A 22,216-nucleotide genomic window follows, 5' to 3' on the forward strand; every position below is an offset into this window, starting at 1 on the left:
GCAAAAATTAATGTGAACTAATGTGAGAAAACATAAGCAGACTCCTACAAGCAAACTTACTTGTGTTTGTGGTAAGATTCAGGCAAAGTTTTGCAGTTTCCAGTGTATACTCCACCACCTTTCCAGTGCCATGGTAGGCTTGAAATGACCAGGAGAAAAGGGTTCATTCCCCAGTCTACTTGAATGGGTTCCAGCTTGTGGTATAACCTCTACTATATTTGTGTTACTCTGTACTCAGCCTCTTGACAATACACAGTCAAGAAGTTGGGCTTTTTCTGCTCAAAAAGATACGTCATTCTGATAGGGAGGTGTTTCTGGTGTGAGAAAAGTCAAGGACGAAAGGAAACTCCATTGTGCTTGTGGGTTTTCCATAAGTGCTGCTAATCCAAGGCAGTTTGGTCATCATCAAAATCTTGTTTTTCTTCTAAAGGAAAGTTGCTATAAACTGTTTTGACTCTGTCTTCTAGTATCTAGAGGTTTAGACTGGCTATTAGGAAAAATTTCTTCACCAAAAGGGTGGTCAAGCATTGGAACAGGCTGCCCAGGGAAGTGGCTGAGTCACTATCCCTGGAGGTATTTAGAAGATGTGTAGATGTGGCACTTAGGGACGTGGCTTAGTGGTGGACTTGGCAGTGCTGGGTTAACGGTTGGACTTGATGATCTTAAGGGTCTTTTCCAACCTGAACAATTCAATGATTCTGTGATTCTATCTACATGTGGTTAGAGATAGCTGAAAAACATGTCAAAGTTGTTTCTGTTTTGCAGAGTTCAAACTGACCAATTTTGATTTTTACATTTTTTTAGACAGCAACAAACCAGATTCTCTTGGAAAAGGGAAATGTTGGCAAAAGAAGGTATTCTGTTTCAAAGAAAGTTTGTTATTGCTTTAACTTGATCCTAATTGTCAGTGAAGGAAAACACTGCTTAAAATAATGCTTCAATAATCGCCCTTATTTTTTTCTTTTTTTGGGCTTTGTTCTTCCTTAAATCAGAACCCATTATTCATTTGAAATGTATGAATAGTTTTTGTGAAATGTTAGAGTTAAGCGTTAGGTTATCCTGAGAGCATGATGTCACTGTCATAGATGTAGGGTTCTGTGGAGAATAATGTTTAACCATGTCCTATACAGCGCTCTGCCAAATAGTCCTCAAGACCTCCTTCTTCCTCATCGTTTAGCAATCACTAGTGAGTGTTTATGAACTAATTCAAAATTTACCATTTCCTATTAAAAATGTGGTTTCCTTCCTTATAGTGAATTATGCAAATAAGACCGTTATTCCTTCCCAGGGAGAAAACAAAACAGAAAAATAATGAAACAGATTGAAGAACTTTCTTCTCACAATGTGCATGTGATTGCCAGAGTCAGAAATATAATTGACAGAACAATTATACTTTCATTTCCTTGAACCATTCTTCCATGCCATTTCAAATCTAGCTTTGGCAGGTCAAAGAAAATAACTGTATGAGCCTATGCACTGCAGTCAAGGGGGGCTCTTTTCCACTGCATTTGACAATGATGTGAATGAGAGCTTTGACTCCCTGTTGGCTTACGGTGGTGAGCCACTTATTTTCAGGCAGTCTCCTGTCAACGAAATATCTTTAAAAAACCCAACCCTACAAATAGCATATAATAATGTTTATGTAAGAGGGCTTGCTTCTTCCAGCAGCTAATCATGTGTCAAACATGAGAAATTTTTTTAAGCAATGCCTAAATAATAAATGAATCTTTTTAAGCTTAAAGCTAGGTTATTTTTATTCATTTTAAGTCAATTTCTACTGCTACAAAATGCCTACTTTGTATTGACAGCTGTGAAATAACCAAATGTGAGGTTTGAATCTTGCAAGCTTGTTTTACATAAATTTTCATATGCCCACATGTGCTGACTGAAGGTAGTGGGTCACACACAGATAAATGAATCTAGGTCAGGCTATTAAATTACTGAAATCCAAATTCCACCCTCCACTAGAGCTGAACATGTCTCAAACATTTGAAGGATATAAAATCCAATCAGTACAGGCGAGTGGCGCTACATATTCCCATCTACAACAGAAACTGTGGAGTTCTTCCCTCTTTGGGAATTCTCCTTTCTCCCATAGGGACAGTCACTCTGCAGCCTTTCTCTCCAGGCACAGCAGACCAGTGTTAGTACAGGTAACTTCTAAGCAAGGCAACGGGCTTTTTGCAAAATGTACTGAGATGTGCTGGTACCATTATAAGAAAAATACAGACCTACACTATGCTGAAATGACTTGGAGACACACAAGCAGCTTTCTCTTATCATAACTTGAATGACTTCAGCAGTGTTACAATTACAACAAAAAGATATCGGCATGCAGTAAATGTTTCTATTTAGACTGAACCAAACCCTGCTGATCTATACACAGCATCAGTGAAATGCAGATGTTTGTTTTTCTCATCAAAAATGTTTGTCTTCTAAGTTCAGAAATAAAATTCACTTTCTTTCCTTTTTTTGTCCTTCATGACAGATGATACTTAAGGAAAATATATAATTATTTGATGTAATGAAGCAGCAACTACAAATGACCTTTTTACTCTCTCATTTGCTTGCTTGTTATCTTTACATATGTGATTTTGGTATAACTTTAAAACTGTTTTCTGGATTTACTTAAAATATAAATATCTATGCATATTTATGTTGTAGTTATACTTTCATTTGAAGAGTAATACTGTATTGTATTTTTCCTCACTAAAATTGTCTAAATAATGAGGCCAAGTACTGTAGTCATATCCTGAAGCCACGAAAGTTTTAGTGGTGATTAACCAATCGTAGGCAAAGACAGATCCAAAATACATTCCTGTTATTTATGTCCTACATAAAATATTTGATGTGCTTCACTAACATTTGTGGTGCTTCTTGTCCCTTAGGTGCTTATGCCTGTTTATAGCAGATCCCAAGTTTTGAAGGTACATTCTTCAAATTCCCATGTATTGCCACAAATCACTTGCCATATGGGGTTTCCTCTGTACAGAGAAAGACATGCAGTGGTGGAATAAATAATTTACATTCAGCCAGTAGAAAGTGTCTTAAAACGTGCATTATTTGCATTGTCGGAGGAAGGAACGTCCAAGCTGGCAATAAGCGAACACACTAACAGGCTCAATTGTCCTTCTGTGGCTGTGTCCTCCTTGAGCATTGCCCTGAGGCACCTAACCCCTTTCGTCCTTCTTACCTAGGCAAGCTCTAGCACTTCCGAAATTCAGGACAGTGAAACTGTTAGACACCTCAGGTAAGATTCCTGCCAAGGGGTCCAGAATTTGAGGCCAATGCTCTCCTCTTTCCCAGCCCCCTTCATCGGAGACAAGCGTGCCCACGGTGGGAACACAGATGTCTCCCAGGCAGCTGCTGGCTAAGCTAATGTGTCTGTTTGGTTGTCTGAAGCATTTTTTGGAGCCCGATTGCTGCTTTTCTTCAGCTCAGAGAAGAAGCAGTGTGAAGGAAGGCATTTTGCGTATACCTAAGTCTCTAAAAAGTCAGCAGAACTTTAAATAGTGCCCATTATGAAGCGTGTGGTTTCTAAATAGAGATTTATATATTATACATTAATTGGGGACCTCTGGTATCAAAAGGCCGGCTAGCTTTCTGTAGAGTGTATTTTGAGTCTCAGTGTGCCTGCTGGATACTGCATTCCCCAGAGTCTTTTGTAAGAACAGCAGGAGAATTTTATTATGAAAGTGAGAACTAGGTGGCTCATTACCTTTGGAGTGCATCATTCCCCATAGGATCATCTAATTGTTTGCTGAATGATTCCAGTAGTCTTGCTCCAACAGCCTTGCCTGGGAAGAGGTGCTCTCTCTAGATTTATGATTAATTGCATGAATAGGTTGACTTTTTCCTTTGTATTTTCATCCTTGTTGAAATTTTTTTTAGAAGTACATTACTACAGGCTACACTCAAGTAAGTGATACGTTGTGAATCTAACTCCTATTATGTTTATCCATTTTTATGCCTCTTAGGCTTTCTGTAACTGCTTCCACTTGGAGGCCGATTCTTTTTTAAAATCAGTGTAATTCCATTGACCTTAGTGCTCTCACGCCAGACAGTGAGAAGAAACTTTTCTGGAGTCTGTGCAAGTATGCTGACATGGCATCTGACCAGGTTTATTTGGTAACAGCTCATGAGCACAGCATTAATTGGAAGAGCATGTCAAAGACTTGAGAACAGAAAGAAAAGCAGAAATATTTGCTCCTTTCCAGACGTGCTGAGGAGGTGTCTGTGACTACGTGGCAAGATGATGGCTGGGCAGCAGTGGCACGGTTTCCAGAACAGTACTTATATACAACTTCAAAAGCATGGAAACAACAAAAGTGGAGCTGAGCAGAGATTCTTGCCCTGTTAATTCCGCTGTTAGAGCAACTTAAATGCTGCTCTAGATGGCATAATATCCATGTCAGGGATCCTACAGGGTTGTGAGGACAAAGCCTGGTTACCAGGCTTTCACAGAAATCCCAGGGACATCCCTGTTGTCTCAGCCACGTCCTTATGTCAGCTGTAGAGGTGATGGCTATGGCAAAGGTTAGTGCACTGATTGTGTGCACTGATGATCTTCCCATGCTCGTTCCTTCTATAGGTGGATCTGTCTCTTAGGGTTGTTCTTCTAAGCCTAAGCAATCCCAGTTCAGGGAGAACTTGTGCCAGTATCTCTACATCTAAAACCTTAGACTATAACGTTTTGAAAACAAAGGATTCCGAGATGACATCATGCTGGCAAAATAAGTCTTTTTAATTGAAAGCTTTTCTAGCTGGAATCTTTTCAGATGAGGAATGTAATTTATATTTATACCCTGTCCATGTAAGATTGAATAGGATAGCAGTGGTACAAGGTTATCTCTAGGAGCAGTCCAAGGACTAAGCTGTGCAAAATTACCTGCAATCAGATAGTTTCTGTCAGTGGGTATCCAGAGTAACTCACGGGTTGCCTAGCTCACAGAAACTCGTACAAAAATGCCTGTAGCCCAGCCTAATACAAGCAGGATCTTATATATTAACAGTGTATGTGTGGTGAGAGAGAAAAAGATTGCACAAATAGTATCTATAAAAAAGATTCATTTTATAGATAGTAATCTTACATGGACAGGGTATATATGTTGCACCCTGCTCTGGCTAGATGAACTTGCAATAATGGTAACTTTGCCTCTAAACCGCCATGCCCTTGCAGAATGAAATGTCTGGAGCTGTTTTGAATGCCCCCCTGACTGGAGATCCTCTGTGGGCAGGTGAGATGGCAGAGAGCAGTAAGGTTGGCAGGTTGAAGGGCATGGCCACCCGGTCCTTAAGACACTGAATGTGGTGAGAAAAGCTCGCAGCTCTTGGTTAATTGTGTAGGAGTGGTTTTGAGCTTACTCCTCCCAGTCTTTCAAACAAGCCTGCCTTAAGAAGGATAGCTGGGAAAAGCTGGATCCTCTGCTCCCATTAATATCCCTCTACCCTGTATTGCTTGCAGGGGAAGAATTTTGGCCATGAGCCTGCAAAGCTAGTTGTCCAAATCCAAGAAATCTCTAGCGGCAAACTAAGAAAACGGTAGGAGATATGAGTTTTGGACAGATAGCTCTCTCCTGTCCTTGTCAAATATTTTTAAGGTCAGTTTGATGTACGGCTTATGAGCAATGACTAGGAACAGGCAAGTGTAACTCCCATTATAGGAGTATGTTCTACTATTTCTATGACTGACTGGATATATTTCAGATGGTTTTAATCCACTTTAAAATAACATTGCTGAGTTGTTCCATCCTTTACCTGTCAAGTCATAGATTTCTTTCTTGTTTGGTCTGTAGGTTGTAGAGGCAGAGTCGGAGAAAAGGCCCTAGAAGCCTACCTCTGCGTGCCTGTTACCTGCAAAGAGAAAATCAGCTCCAACCTTGGAAACACTGACGTATTCACGTAATTCCATGCATTTGTTGTTCCACTGACTTCACTGAAAACACTCATGTATTTTAAGTTGAGCACGTGTTAAATTACCTTACCCAATCAGTGTCTATATGCATAAGTATATGTGTAATTGCCTGTGTATTCAGGGCCCTAATGGAAACCATAGCAAAATACACAGTTGCATTTTGCATTCATTAACTGAGCAAAAGTCTCATTGAAGTCGGCAGTCATTTTGCTGAGTAAGGCCAAGAGGCATCTGGCCCATACAGCTCATCCCCATCTGTGACTCTTCATGTACAGGAATTAAAATACAGCACTCATGCACCAGGCTGCAAGTGAGGAAAGAGAGGTCTCATAGGGCTGCCACAAAAATCACACAGCAATTTGCCTGTCTGTAAGAAAAGTTGGGGTACTCCTCCAGGTGAGCAACAGGATCTGAATACTTCAGGTTGTTAAGGGAGGGTGGTGTCTTACAGCTTTCCTTATGATTTCCTGGTATTTAATTTGAAGGAGTTATTACTCAGTTTCTATTCAGTTTACTGATTTTTGAGAACTGATCCTTAGGTTTCAGTTTCTCTCAAAGTTTTATAAAGTGATCCTATGTACCGAACTCAGGAGTAGTTTACATCAGATGGTAGGAAGCCAAGGGAGTTGGATATTGCAGTGCCCAAGCTAAGTTCCCCTTCTGGAGTTTGCTCTGCTTCACAAAGACACATAGATAGATTTTCCTTAAGAAAAGGAGTGTGTGTTTGTGTCTCAGGGTGGGAGGACTCTGGGGTGTCATACAGAGAGGCACCAGGCATCGAGTACAGCCCTATTCTTCCAGACAGAGTTCAGTGGGCTACGGGAACATCTACTATGGCATGGTCCTGGCTGAGCAACTGCCAATCCAGGAAAAAGTATCCTTAATCTAAGGTCTTTATTTTATTGTCTAATTCTTGAGAGTTTTTTTCCTAAATTGTCACATTGTGTATAAAGTTACCTTGTAACCACTAAGCATACCCTGTTCAGAGCAGGGTGACAGCTCCACCTATTCAGGATAAACATGCAAACTCTGAATTCGGGACAGGTTTACCTAAGGATGCTATATGTGACAGTAGCAGCTTGGGACTGTCTCCTTGCTAGAAATGGGGTGTGAAGAAACAGCCTGCCTGCAGTGTTAGATGTGACTGAGCAAAAATCCCTGTTGCCAGTTCACAAGATTTTTCTGGTAAAATAGAAATTAGACTTTTGTAACAGATCAAAACCCAGAAGAACACACTTTTTTTGGTTACAATTCCACCATATCATAGGGCCACAAAAGACCAGTGAGACTATTAAAAGTGTGTTCAGTTGGAAAGAGATAATAGAAAAGGATGGAATAATGCTGCTTGGATCTTTGTTATATTGTGGTACTACCCCATAACTATGCAACGTTGTAAAAGAGAGAAACGAATGTGATGGTTACCTAGTATGTGGAATTAACATAGCAAAATTGTTTGTGATTTAAAGTAAAAGAATGATACTGTGTGAGTCACAGCAAAAAGAACAACTATAGGAGACTGGGGAGACAGATGAGTCAGAGCAACCATTTGTATCAGGAGTCTGAAGAAACTTAGTTAAATGCTGAAAATAAAGTCTCAAATGTTAGCTTAAATCACACAGTAATAGTTTACATAATGTTATAGCGCTCGTAAGGGGTTTTTTATATTACTTATGGTCCTAATAATCATACAAGTATAAAGTTTTTTTAAAAATGCTATTTTCAACAGCACAAAACAAACTGTTGGAGCATCAGCTGTAAGAGGACTAAAAGAAAAAGCTTATTAAATTCAAAGTAGGCTCTCGTAGTTCAAGGACATCAGTTATCTTGTTTATATTTTGTAATTAACTTAGTAAAAGTTAGTAAGTCCCACTTTTTTGAACCAAAGAAGTTTCCATAAATTGTGGGACAGACTGTTTTTTAAAAAAGATGTGAACTTTTTGTAATTCTTGTAGTTTTCTAATCCCAATATTGAAGTCATAGTCTCGTTAAGGTGGAACAGAGCAATGACTAAAGGGCAAATGAATGATTTTCCCTCCTCTGTTGTCTGTCAGAGGTCTAACATGGACCACTGTCATAGTTAACTTCCAACCTTAAAAAAAAAGGTTGCAGTTGGGCATAGAAAAAGTCTAGCAGTTGTGACGCTCAACTAAATTATTTTATGTCCTCTGTCTAAAAAATAGATTTCTCAGTTTGAGTTGAGGTTGAAGCTCATTGTATTTTCTGGGAGTGGAAGCTTTACAGTCTCTCGTGCTTCCTCTCCCGCAGCTCGCAGGAGCGAGAGGCTGTGTTTCAGGCAGGAACGGCTTTGGATGTTTCAGAGGGGACAGGAGCAGCTCCCGGTGCCCACCTTTAGCTCAGACACCAGAAGGGAGAGGTGCAGATCCGCTGGCCGAGGTGAAGCGGATCGGCAGCAGAAGTACTGTCTGCAGTAGCAGGCTTAGGAACGGTCTGGGCACTAGGAAAAGGGAGGGTAGGAGTTATCAGTCAGGTAGCTCTTTGTGATGGGTTTGGCTGAGGCAGAGTTAACTTTCTTCACAGTAGCTGGTATGGGGCTGTGCTCTGGGTTTGTGCTGGGAACGGTGCTGACAATTCAGGGGTGTTTTCGTTACCCCTGAGCAGCGCTCACACAGAGCCCCGGCCTTTTCTGCCCCTGCCCCAGCCCACCGGCGAGCAGGCGGGGGGGCACAGGACGCTGGGAGGGGGCACAGCCGGGACAGCTGACCCCGACTGACCAAAGGGACACCCCATTCCATATGGTGTCATGCTCAGCGTGTAAAGCTGGGGAAGGAGAAGGAAGGGGGGACATTCTGAGCGGTGGCGTTTGTCTTCCCCACAGTCACCGTTCCACGCGATGGAGCCCGGCTGTGCTGGGGATGGCTGAGCCCCTGCCCGCCCAGGGGAAGTGGTGAGTGAGTGAGTGAGTGAGTGAGTGAGTGAGTGAGTGAGTGAGTGAGTGAGTGCTGCCTTTGGCTGTGCCTGTGTGCATGGCTCTTGGTTTGCTTATTGAACTGTCTTTATTTCAGCCTGCAGGACTTCTCACTTCTACTCTTCTGATTCTCTCCCCCATCCCACCGAGGGGGAGTGGGGCTTACTTACTGGCTGGGGCTAAACCATGACACACCTGATGCAGTTGGAGATGGTGGAAAACTACAAGACTCATGGTGAAATGGAGTATAAAGGAAGGAGATTATTGCTGGGAGTTAGTTGACCAGGAGACAGAGACACAGAGGAGAGGCTACAGGAAGCAAGAAGAATCCTCCAGGGCACTAGCAAGAAGGATATAACAAAGAATTGAAGAGTTACCAAGAAGTAATGATAGAGCTTTGTCTTCAGTTTGTTTGTTTGGTTTTTTTCCCGTTGTAATTGTATTTCTCTTTCTGCATGTTTTACATTTTTGTGGCTGGCAGCAGTAACATGGCAAAACATGTAGTCTTGACTTCTTTACTGCTGATATGCTTAGTTAATGTGCAATTTGTTACACAGTTATTACTAAAAATAATTGCAAGATGGAGCAAATACTGATTTTATAGTAACCACAATGAAAACAAACAGGAACTTAGTTTTAGGAAATGAGACAAGGTTTCAAAGCAAGATATTTCTGTTTAGGCAATCTGGCTTGTTTTACATGAGGATCTTCTCTCTGAGAACGTACCCCATGGCACCTCCAATCTTCTGAAAGCAAGACGAATAACAAGTTTTCTCACAAAGAGAGATTCTGCAACGTTCCGTAGATGGGAGTATACTTCTAGATGGCTTTGAATTCCAAAGAGGTAAACTGAAGAAATTTATCGTAAATGCCCCTTTCTGCAGGTTAGAAAATGGATCCCCTGTTTTTGGTGTCACACAGAATAGTGTAAGACCTGACCTTTTAATGACTTTTTTCAATTCAGTTGAATAATTTCTACTCAGGGTTTATTTACTTCTGCAATGTCTTGCTTAATTTGATTTGCGAATCTTTCTATTATTTTTTTGTTTAAAAGTCACGGTTTTTAATTTCAGTTTTTCAAATGCCTCAGCCGTCACTTCTGATATCCTTGACATTTCTGTGTCACCATAATATGAACTGCTGCAGTGGGAAACATAATCCTCTAATCTGGCTAGCTCAGATGCATTGTTCATATAGAGACATTTTGTCGTTCAGTGTATTTATTAACAGCTCTGAGCACTCTGTTCGTCTGGCATCTGCATTTGGAACAGTTTTATTAACGGAAACTGTAGTCAAACAAAAAAAATAAAAATAAGCTTATGCCTATGACTTATTCCACTAACTGGAATAACAGTGCTGGTTCATATGGTTATAGGATTCAGTGCTGTACCTTTTGGTTCAAGAAGCGTAAGACAGACATACACGTATATATATATACACACATCTGTGTGTATATACATGTATGTGTATATATATATGTACAGATCACCAGTAAATCTTTTATTGAAAGGACAGATCTGAATATTAATCCAAACTTTCCTAACTTTTCTGGGTAACCCTACAAATCATTTGTGATATCCGTTCAAGAAAGCAAACTATTTTGGCAGTTTCAGCTTTTCAGATGAGTGTTCAGTTTTCTGTAGAAAGAGATTTTTTTCCATTATATTTTTTCAGAACCTCAGTTTTAGGACATGGAACATTTTTGTCCAGTCTTAGTATTTAATTACTTTATTTCTCATCTATTACTTCCAAAGCTTTCCCGAGTTTGCTGTCCCTGGGTACCCTAACTGTGAGCCTAATGTAACAGTTTTATTCAGGTCTAGCATACAGAGACATTGGGACACTGAGGTTTGTCACTGTTTTGGTGGGCTATGTGTTTCAATAGCATCTTCTTTTCAAAAGCGCAATAATTTTGTGCCTTTTCTGTCATTTCAATGATGTTATACAAAACTGCCTGCAGGAGGTACTTTCAGGAATGGTGCCTGAGTTATTAGTCGATTGATGAATAGTTTGCTAATGGCCACTGCTGAAGTCAGAAAACTGGTCCAGATGAGTTTGCAGGAAAACTGATCTTCCACTTAGGCTTTTTTCTGAAGGCTAAAAAGGACACATAACAAAGAGTTTAATATTTAATATAATATAAACTTAAATAATATTGTAAATAAATTTGTAAAAATAATATAAGCTGACTGTGGAAAAAGGTAAGTTTATAACATGCAATTGTTTTGAAGAAAGAAAAACTATTTTTCTCAAAAGTTATTAGGAAGCCCTTTGATATTGTAACACCATGCTCTTGGTGACACAAATCAGTGCTAGCTGGTTTCACCCTTTATTGACAATGACGTTTTGGATTTGGCAGTGTACGGAGAACTGTTTTCAGCTGAAGTTGTTTGCACAGTCTCTGAATGAAGCTATTGTAAAGAAAAAAATTTCATTGGAAGGCTACTGAGCGTTGCACTGAAATCACAGAAGTATCTGTGTATACTGCAACATAACATGCTACAAAAAACCCCACCACCAACACACACCCAAACAAAAAAAACCCCAAACCAAAACCAAACAAGGAAATGACTGCAAAAAGGTATATTTTGACAACCTCAGAAATAAAGAGAGTCTTCACTGACAGTTTTGCCATTGCACTGTTACCAGGGGCTCTTGCCCCACAAATTCAAGACATCTGTCTTGTATCCTTGAATTGGTATCAGTTTCAAATTATTCTTTGTTGCTATCACGCCTCTTGAACTTCCTTCTCTCTTCAACTCACGATCTGTCCATAATTTTTCGCCGGTTTACCCACCTTTGCCTCTTTTCGTATCTCTATGCTATTCCCTCCGTATGCTAGACTGGCAATGCCAACCTTGCACATAGGTATTTGTTACCCTCTCCGTCATCTTCCCTACTTAAATTTTCTCGAAAAGCTGTACATCAGTGCTTCTAATACAAATCCTGAGATTTTTGAGAGTCCTGTGACATCTGTAAAAACTAAAAATAGGTGGCTGTACATGCATACATCTTCAGTTTACTAATATATTGCTAAAGGCAACTTTGTACAAAATGAAAAACTAACAACTACTTCAGATACACAGAAAGACTTAGGTAAATATGTTAGCTTTCAGATATTTCCTCTCACAGCAAATTAACACTCAATATAGTTACAGTGTGAAATTCACTGGGTCTGAGTACTCAGCGCTTGTCCATTGTAGTTATCATTTCTGTTCCCACTGACCCTTTCTAGGGAGTCATTGAGCCCAGTGTAATAATTTGCTGCAAATAGCCTTTATTCAAATGAGGAATTGCTCACGAGAATTATGAATTCACATAGTGATACCTCTTACAGGATTAGATCTAATAAAATGTCACCTGATACAATTTCTTATGGAAATGAGTTTTCTAGACCATTTCTCTCTTTCTAGTTGCGCTGTTACCTCTGCTGCCGCCATATTCCAAAGAAATTTATTGTTATTTTCATTTCTTTAATTTACACAAAATGTTTACTGAACATAATTGTTATGGCAAAGTCTCTTTTTGCAGGGCAAAGAGAATTGTGCACGAATAATTCAGTCTATTGAGTTATTCACAACCATTGTGTTTGCGCCCTACTGACACTGTATTTTTCTCTGAAAAATATTGGAAATTATTTTCACTGATGGGAAATAATGAGTCAATGAGATAAGAGACACTGGATTCAGTAAGCTCAATGCAAATTATTGTAGAAAGTTTTTAAAGTGTCTGTCCATAAAATATCAGTGGTTGTTTTTTTCTTCCTCAAGGTTACTTTGAAAGCAAATATTTTGAGGCTGCCATAGACTTTTGGTTACTCTGAGAGCCAGTGAAGAAAGAAAATAAAAAATCCAGAGTAAGAGACAAGTAAGCAATGGTAATGACTAGAAAAATCCATGAGAAATGCAGTCAGTTCTGCAGATTTCAGGTAAGCTGGTGCAGAGTTTTCAAGTCTGCTCATGTCAAATGGGAACTTTGGGTCTTAGAGACCCTGATGGGTTTTTTGGATAAAAGGGGAAACAAAAGCATTGCCAGCTTTTGCTCTTTCACTCTGGCAATCTGCAAGAGCAAATGTTTCATGCCAGTCAGCGACAATTCCTGTAATGCAGTTAAAATGCAAAGGCCTAAGTGAGCCCACTGGTCACTGTGACCATCCTCTGGAGCTTTCAGTTTTGGCTAATGCGAATGTGGGCACTGCTAGAATTTGGTCCCATCAGTGTCACACTGAGCTCTACTTGTCACAGTGTCAATGTCCTAAGGCCCATTTTTCCATCCTAAATCCCTTTTCTGTATGAACAAATGCCTCTCAATGATTTTGGCTAAAGTTTGCCTGTGTGGTCTTGCTCCATGAGCAACTCACATTTCTCTGCTCTTGAACAGTTTGGTTCATTCAGGGCACAAAATCTGAATAAATTTCAATTATTTTTTTCTTGGATTAGTAAAGCATAAATTGCTTTAAAATATACTAGCTATTAACTTTGAATTCTAGTTAATTGTACTTTGGTCTTTATTTTACTACCGACTCATAAAGTTAATGGACTACATTCCTATCTTGGTTTGACAGCATATAAAACCTGAGTATTAAATGGAAACTAAGGTTTTAGAGTGAGATTCCTTGATAACAGAATGGTTTTTATTTTGGTGAAGAGAGTATCCCTAGGGAAGCCGATTAGGGAGGAAATTGTTAGACGTGAGAGAAATACTGTTCATTTTCCTGCATTGCCTACCAGAGCAACATTTCTGGTTGTGATCACTGCAATAGATTCATGTGCAAAGATATTTTGTGGTGTGAAATCTTTATTTCCATCTGATTACCATTTCTCTCCTCTTTGTAGCCTTTAAAAAAAATAAATATCAAAACCGATGAGAATCAAACTACAGAACATGGGAGAAGCGGAAAGTATACTGCTTCTACCAATTCCCTGACAAATGAGATGCTGTGCTCTTGAGTCTTTATTTTTCAGACATAGACTGTGAGAACAGCCAGAGAACAGCCTGAATCTATTCTTGTGTCAGTTACTTTAGTGAAAATGGAAAATAGTGGTGCTGCAGCCCGTGAGTATCCTTGAAACAGTCAAGAGCTGCAAACGTACAAGACATTCTGTTCAGCGCAGCTGGTTTAAGTACACACACCATCTCCTGAAAACTGCTCTGCCCAGCTCAGTAATTTTCTTCCCTCTGTGAGGGGATGTTATAGAGGGTTGTTTATTATAAACTTTAATAGAATTGAAAGCCAAAGCATATAGACACCTTGTATTGGAGATGGCCTTACGATGAAAGTGAACAGAATGCCTTGGTTTTGGGATATGTGAATATAGACTTCTGCATTCAGTGAGCAGTGTAACAAGTGAACAACAAGAAATACCACAGTTCTCCAGACAGAAAAAAACATACAAAATACACAAAACCCAGGCAATTTAACTCACCCTTCTGACTTCCAAACTACTGCTGTTCCTTTACAATACCAGGCTGCATATGAATAAAAGAAATTATCCTGCCATTAAGCAATTTATCACAGCTCATGTTTAAAAATGACATCGGTACGAACAGGCAGATGTGAAGTGCAGGTACTGCTGCAAGTCTTATGATTGTGTTGCATGACCATAGCATTTTCTGCGGCTGGAGTTCATTTTTCTTAACAAGGACTGCAAGCACAATGCGAAATGCTTACAAAGCTTGTTGGCAATCTTGTCTTTATGCACACTCTGATCATTCTCTTGGTAGTTTTCTGAAGTCAGGTGTGTTGGGTATGAAACTCTTACGGCCTTTCAGAAGCCCTGTCTCAGTAACAAAGCAGTTGTGATTTTCCTGGTTAGAAGCTGAAGTCGAGTCACATAGTGAGCAATAGCCAGCTGAATTAACACTTGGGCTACTAGTGCCTAGAACTTACAATTTTGTTCAAGGAATAGTCTCCTAAGGATCAGTAAAAAAGCCATTCTTGACAATGTTTCTGACAATAAAAAGTAGGAGGGCAGATAGAGTCTCTTCTCAAAAAAATTTTCAGTGGAGATTCAACCCACACCTTGAAGTTCAAATTAAGTCCATGGGTGTTTCCAATGTCTTAGGTACTTAAATTCTGTAATCGTAGATCCATGAAAGACAATTTTGGGATACCCTCACCGGAATGAAAATCTCATCTTTGAAAGCTCAAACATCTTTGGCCTCAGCTTGATTCTTTTCTCCAAAGCTTTTTCTGTCTGCTGCAGAATATTAAAAGCTGTACAAAGAATATGCATAGAGTGTACAATAGATTAAGCATAGTTATGCAGTGGTTGAGTTTGAGAGATATGCTCAGCCTTTTAATCTGTCTGCTTTCAGCATTGTGAAAGACCATCCTCCACAATAATCTCTCAAAAGTGCTTTATCTGATGCTGACACTCAGTGCTCGCTCATACAAACAGTGCTAATATCTTTGGCTAAACTAATAGTTGGCAAGTTCCATTTTGCATGCAAGTTCTCTACTGTATATAGAGCAGGTGGGGTGGGGGTGTGTGTGCCTGCCTCAAACATGCTTGTTCGCTCAAGAAATATTGAACCAGTCCAAAAAGTTCCTGTTCTCAAATTAAAAAAAAAATAATAGTTTTGAACCCTACCCCAGTGGCATGCAAGAGTTTTGCTGAATATAACTCCTGCATACACACACCTGTCATGTCCCGAAGCAGTGCATAAATGCATTTAAAAATTGTATACAACCTTCTAGCTATGAAGAATGGATTTTAAGCATAAGATTTCTGATTGGAAAGTTCTTACGAGGACTTCATTTATGGCAAAGAGGAATTTTATGTATGAGAACATTTTTTCTTCTCTAGTAGGATATATTTGCTATTTTAAATAAAGGCCATTGTGAAAGGACTACAATCAGCTGGAGTGATTATAAGAAATAAGACCTTTTTTTTTCAAAACAAAACAACCAAACAAAACATATAGGATGTGTTTATAAACTGTCAGCAGCTTTTGAAATACTGAATAGTTCATGGTGGATTCATCTGTGTGTTAACATTAGGCCAAATTCTCTGCTTGTGTCAGGGAATGAAGGATTCCTGAGACTTTTGGCTTATTATGGGTTGTAATACTTATTATGGGTTGTAATACTGCTTACTGAAGTGCCTATATTTATATATATATGCTTTAAACCAGGGATTTTACTAGACCAGTAAGGGTTTTGAAAATAGTAAAAATAAATTATGTTCTTGAGGGTCTAGCCCGTTCCTTCTTCTTGAGGATATTATCTCAGTGGTACTTACTGCTGTTTGAAAATCAAATATGGTTTGTATAAGTCATCAGAAATTCTGTTCTGAATAAGGAAATGGGGGGCAACCCATGGAATAAGAACAAGGGTTTTTGTGTAGTCAGTTTTAAATGTAGCTAGCCTCACTGCATGGTTCTATAGTAGAGGGAAATGGAGGTTAAATTAGACTTTCAGAAATTAGGCCAAGGTCCAGACATTCCACTGTTTAGCTGAACTCAGATTTAAGGTTTATACATCCGGCAGTGACTTGTACTTCAATTGAGACCTACACTGTACCTGTTTGGAGAACTGGGATTTTTGTTCCATCTTTATTTGGTTGTTTCTTACAACTGTGTATCTTGAAAGTACCTACATGGCTTTAAAATTGTCCTAACTCAATTAATTGTAATAACGGTGAAATGAAACTATGTGAAACGGAACAAGGACATCAGATAGCTCAGATAGCACTGTATTTTTGGAGCACTTCATCCTTTTTATAACATTGCATGCTTTCCTTTCTTTCCTTTATAGCTGACAGGTGTCTGTTCTGCTTTAGTCTGTAATACATCTTCTGAGGCACGGTGTTGCAAAGATATCCTGCTTCTCTAGATATTTGAGGTCAAAGACAGTACTTATCAAACATGCTAATGAAAACACCTTCAAACCAGTTTAGTATGTAAGTACATTTCAGCAAGAGGAAAATGTTACTCAGCAACAACAGTTTTCACGTAGAATGCAATGCAAGACAGTTCATGTATCTACAGCACAAATTTATGAAATGGACTGAGTTAAGGCACATAGAAGAATTGCATTTTGCTGTGGCAGTGAGTATCGAACAGCCCTTTCATGTAATTTGCATTTGTAATTCTTAGAATATTAGATGTGGGAAATGTTCCTGTTGTTCGGTTACATTTAACATGGCAAATAGGTTCTGGCAAAGCAGAGCTGCCCCATTCAATACTAAAATTAACTTTTTGCAGAGTATCAAGGTGCTGATAGTAAATTGGGACTGCTCAATCTAACGCATAATTAAGAACTGTAATGCTACGAATTGTAAACAATTGGCTGTATATGAATTGGCTGCTGGAGGGCAGCTCTGCAGAGAAGGACCTGGGCGTGCTGGTGCACAGCAAGGTGCCCGTGAGCCAGCAGTGTGCCCTGTGGCCAAGAAGGCCGATGGCACCCTGAGGGGCATGAGGAGGAGCGTGGCCAGCAGGGGAGGGAGGTGATCTCCCCCTCTGCCCTGCCCTGCCCTGGTGAGGCTCATCTGGAGCGCTGTGCCCGGTGCTGGGCTCCCCGGTTCGGGAGAGACAGGGAACTGCTGCAGAGGGGCCGGCGGAGGCTACAGAGATGGTGGGGGGAGTGGGGCATCTCCCTGGTGAGGAAAGGCTGAGGGAGCCGGGCCTGTTCAGCCTGGAGAAGAGAAGGCTGAGAGGGATCTTATCAATGTACACAAATCCCTTAAGGGCAGCGGCAGGAGGATGGGGACAGGCTCTTTTCAGCGGTGCCCAGCGGCAGGACAAGGGGCAACAGGCACAAACTGCAACACAAGAAGTTCCATCTGAACGTGAGGAAGCACTTCTTTACCCTGAGGGTGACAGAGCGCTGGGACAGGCTGCCCAGAGGGGCTGTGGGGTCTCCTTCTCTGGAGACATTCAAAACCCACCTGGACGTGTCTCTGTGCAACCTGCTCTGGGATAACCTGCTTTAGCAGGGGTTGGACTGAATGGTCTCCAGAGGCCCCTTTCAACCCTGACAATTCTGTGATTCTGTGAATAAATAACTTGCTCAAATGTATACCATAACGAAGGTATAGCTCATTAGTGTTTGCCTACCTTTGTTTATATTGTTAAGATTAACAACAGTCTAAGCAACATTGCCAACACTACAAAATCCTAAATATTTCTGAATGAGGATTGAGAAAATACTACATGTAAAGTACTTCCTGGATAATCTGTGTGGATAAAATATTATCTACAAGTGGAAAATGTAGCTTTTTGCAATTTTTTAATCTCCTCGCTAATGTCTCTGCCTGGTGCATCTCGGTGCACTGAGCTGGGCTGCATGGTTCAGTGCGTGAGGAAAGCAAACAACCATTTCAGGGAGGAGAGAATAGCACGTGGTCTCCCTGTCATGGTGCTGTAATACTTACCATATGTCTGTCAAACACTGAGAAATAAAAGAACTCCTGGATGATCACACAGCACTAGCTGGAATTTAGTCTAAAGAAAGTGCTTCTCATGCTGCATAAGGAAGTGTGATCATCCCATCAAAACATGAGAGAATATTATTAATCTGTATTAAAAAGAATAATGAAATGGAGTATGATATCCTGCCAGCTGTGGTTTAGAATTCTCCCTTCTTTCATTTGAATTCCGAAGCAGGAAAACCCATAATTGGTGCAGGGCGTGGAAGTGATGGAGAAGGAAGTAATTGAAAAGTGTTTTTTCATTTCCCAAATCTGAAGGACCTGAGGGACCCGTTCAGTTCTTGGTTTAAGCAAGAGCAGCCACCTGACATGCTGTAGCTCTCCAGAGAATACAAGTCAAAAAAGTGGGAATAGAAGCACATGATCTTTTAATTTCATTTTGATCTTCAGCATATAATAGTTTACTAATTTAGGGATATTTCTTCCATGCCTTGTATTAGACAAGCTACATGGGCACATGGAAGGTCTGATCCTGCATGTTCAGAAGGAACACTTTGTACACCTTTTGCTTGTAGCACTTTGTGGTTCTTAACTATCTTCTATGGCATTAAAACCGTTGAGAGAGCTTAGTGATTCTGGACCTATGCTGTGCACTTTGCAATCAAATGAAAATGGCTTTCAGGAATGGCAGCCAGTAGGAAATGTTGATACAGAAACTGTTTCCTGCACAAAAAGTCGTAACACCACTCCTCACCATATCTATGTTATGCATTTTAAAGTGCACTGACCAAATATTCCGAAGGGAAAGGGCATATGTTATTGCAGTCCTGGAGCAATACCAGAGTTAGAAGATTGATTTTATTTGGTATTTATTCAGCTGTTCTGGATTAAGTATATCGTTACTTTGCAACACTGCATTATGCAAAGCCCTGAGATCCCATATAGTCTCTATCAAAATATATATCTGTGTATGATTATATGCTTGAAATAAAGTCAAGATGTAATACCACAGGGCGACCTGACCTATGAACGTGTGCACCACAGAAATGCTTCAGGATCTCTGCACACAGTTTGTGAGACAGTTTGTTAGGTTTGGTGTTTTGTTACTCTCAAAGTTTAAGGATGGTGTATTTCTACTGCTGTGCCATAGCTTTTCTTCTAACAGGTTGATACCTGCTGAGATGCATATAAATGCTTGGTTAATGTGAGTCAGTGTCACCAGGTTTGGTCTGGACCACTGATGTGAAAAAGCACTTTACAAACAGGGCCACTGAGCTCAACAGCTGTACAGGGTTCATCTATGTGAAGCAGTCACAGAGCAAGGGACCTACCACTTCAGAAATTAGCAGCCTTTCTCTTGAAGTTAAATATCCACGCCTAATTAAAAGGGCAATATAATTTTGTGGCAAAATCCCAGGGCAGGTAGGACAATGTAGGGGGTGGGGGGGAACCTGGAGGTGAATTTGAAAATCTGCTTAATGGTATTTGCACATATCAAATAGTTGCTAAAGCACATTAAAAGCCATTCATGTTCTAATATCCTTTTATAAGTCATCACAGCAGCTGTATATATATGAAGATGTACACCTGTGAGATTTTCAAACTCGATTAGAACTACCTGGATTAGAAGCTCGCTTAGAAGATCCTGGAATTACTGTCGGTAAGAGAAGCAAGTACCCTTTTGTCTCATTAAAAAATAAATAAATCACAGATGAGTGTTCCCCTTTCCTAATAAACTAAGCATTATGTTAACGCTCAGAACTATCAACATTTATTTCACTTTATTATTGCAAGAGAACACCAAATTAAGTTTTTGGATAAATTCTTTATTTGTATGTAATGGAATGACATGTAATCCATTACATTTATTATAATTCCAATGAGTAAAAGGTATGGGAGAAGACATTTCTTTTGTGAGTGTTTAAAAAGAGAATGTGATTCACTGAAATGTTGAAACAGAATGTAGGAGCTGATTAGACATGCCTGCCACGTTGCCTAAATATAAACTTGAAGAACTCAAGGTATCTGGGGAGATGTAATGCTACTAATATTATTCGTGGCAATGTGGTAACTCAGAAATTAATACCATATCCACCACTAGTTTTCAAGTTTGGTATCACACCTTTATCTAGAGTATAATTCGTAAAAACAGCAGCAGAAGCAGCAACGCTCCGTCCACCAAAATCAACCACACCTACATCTACATAAACTTAAAAACATTTATCTTGAGCAAAATGTTTTCCCTTGATGAATAACTAGTGTAATCAGTTGTCTTTCATTTTAGTATTTTTAAATTCCACTCAAATCTGAGCTTCTGATATAAATTATTTAGATCAAGAAGTAAACCTGTGTTCCTAATGGATTACCTGTGGAACAGAGCATGCAGTAAAATGAATAATAGAGGGGAATTTTTAAAAATTGCAAACTGACCTTTGAAATGTCAGAATTTGGATGTTTCCTGTAATCAACATTCTGTGATAAATGAGAGCAGTAAATGTAAAGATCCTTGGTTCAGAGTGTGTGTAATTGAAATCCAATGAGAGATCGATGGCCTTTTGGTGACCTTTTCTGAAAAGGTCAAATGACAACATTTATGGGAAACTTTTCTTGTGCTTGGAGGATGATTATAAATGGATTTATTGCATTTCAGTGTTCTAGCTGTGGAGGAAAACCTACCTATATGTGTGAGTTCTGTACATTTATATGTGTATTTATGTAATTTTCAGTCATTCACTCTTGTGTGTAAATTTTACCCATAAAAATATGTATACACATACCTTCATGTATATATATTATTTGAAATTTTAAGTTAATGTTTTTATCTCCATTCATACATCAGTGAAATGTTATTTCAATCATATAAAGCGTTAGTTATTTTTAAGTTCTTAAGAAGACAATAGAAGGATCTATCATGAATTCAGTGGGAAATTGTTTTCATTCTGCTGATAGTGACAATGTACTGGAAATGAAATCACCAACAAAAGCTCGTATCACATCATCAGAATCCACACCATGTTTTGTGGGAAGCAAGAGTCTCCCTTTCAGAGGTACATTTTAGGAATAAGTCCACCGCGGCATTTTGGCCTGAGTAATGGTTGGAGAATGTTTTTATGCTGATTTCATGCAAAGTAATACCAAAAAGTCCAAAAGGATTCAGAGTTGTAAGTTAGGCACAGTCAGCACCAGGACATCAGCTTTTTAATGTCTTCCCTGCCGCTTTGTAGTTGAAATGATGAAAATATGTTATGCATTGTTCTGAATTTTTGGGTTGGGGTTTTTTTTTTTGGTGGTGAAATGATTCCTTTCAGTGAGAACTTGCATTACTTGATTTTTTTTATCTCCTTAAATTTTTTTTCTTGAAGAAGAGTTATTTTCCATGTTTCTGTGGAAAAGAATTGATTATGAGCTCTTATACTTCATTAAAAAACCTTCAAATGCTTGTAGCTTAAACATAATTGCTTAAAAAAATCCCATTATTACATGAGTTTTAACATGAATTACTGGCAAGTCATGTAGAAGACATTAGTGGCTGGACTGTGTTTTATATTGTGTGAGATTTAAAAACAGGTACACCAGCTGCAGGAAATTAACTTTTGTTGAAATATATAAAGAAATGGTCAAACTAATTTGAATAATTGACTGTCCAAGGTGTATGTTAGAATTTGTATTTGCATGCAATTACACTTTTCTAAGTTCAACACATCTTCTCCAAATTCCCAACTGCCAGTGAAAGCATTTGACTTGTCTAATATAAGATGTTATTTTAGAAAGAAATGGGAAGAGTGGGGGATGCTGCACAAAAAGATAATTTAAGGCATATTATAGTTCTGTAACTTCTATGTTGCCTCCAAAATGCTGTGTGTTCAATGAAAACAGGCATCTAAATTCACGAGAGGGTTTATTGGCAGTTCAGCTCTTATTAGACACCAGAGCATCCACACTGAACTACTCTTTCATCACTGGAAAAGCTCAATGAGAATTTTTTGGACAACTGATAGT

At 39.3% G+C, this 22,216-nt stretch overlaps 1 long non-coding RNA gene across 1 annotated transcript; it reads left to right on the forward strand.

Moving 5' to 3' along the window:
• Positions 1-9,665: 9,665 nt before the first annotated feature.
• On the forward strand, positions 9,666-19,907 carry LOC129785101 (uncharacterized). The gene is made up of 3 exons (XR_008748631.1): positions 9,666-9,684; positions 11,200-12,768; positions 19,781-19,907. It is a non-coding gene; the product is annotated as an uncharacterized LOC129785101 (long non-coding RNA).
• Positions 19,908-22,216: the final 2,309 nt, after the last annotated feature.

This window comes from Falco peregrinus, chromosome 8, assembly GCF_023634155.1.
Source record: "Falco peregrinus isolate bFalPer1 chromosome 8, bFalPer1.pri, whole genome shotgun sequence".
NCBI classification, from domain to species: domain Eukaryota; kingdom Metazoa; phylum Chordata; class Aves; order Falconiformes; family Falconidae; genus Falco; species Falco peregrinus.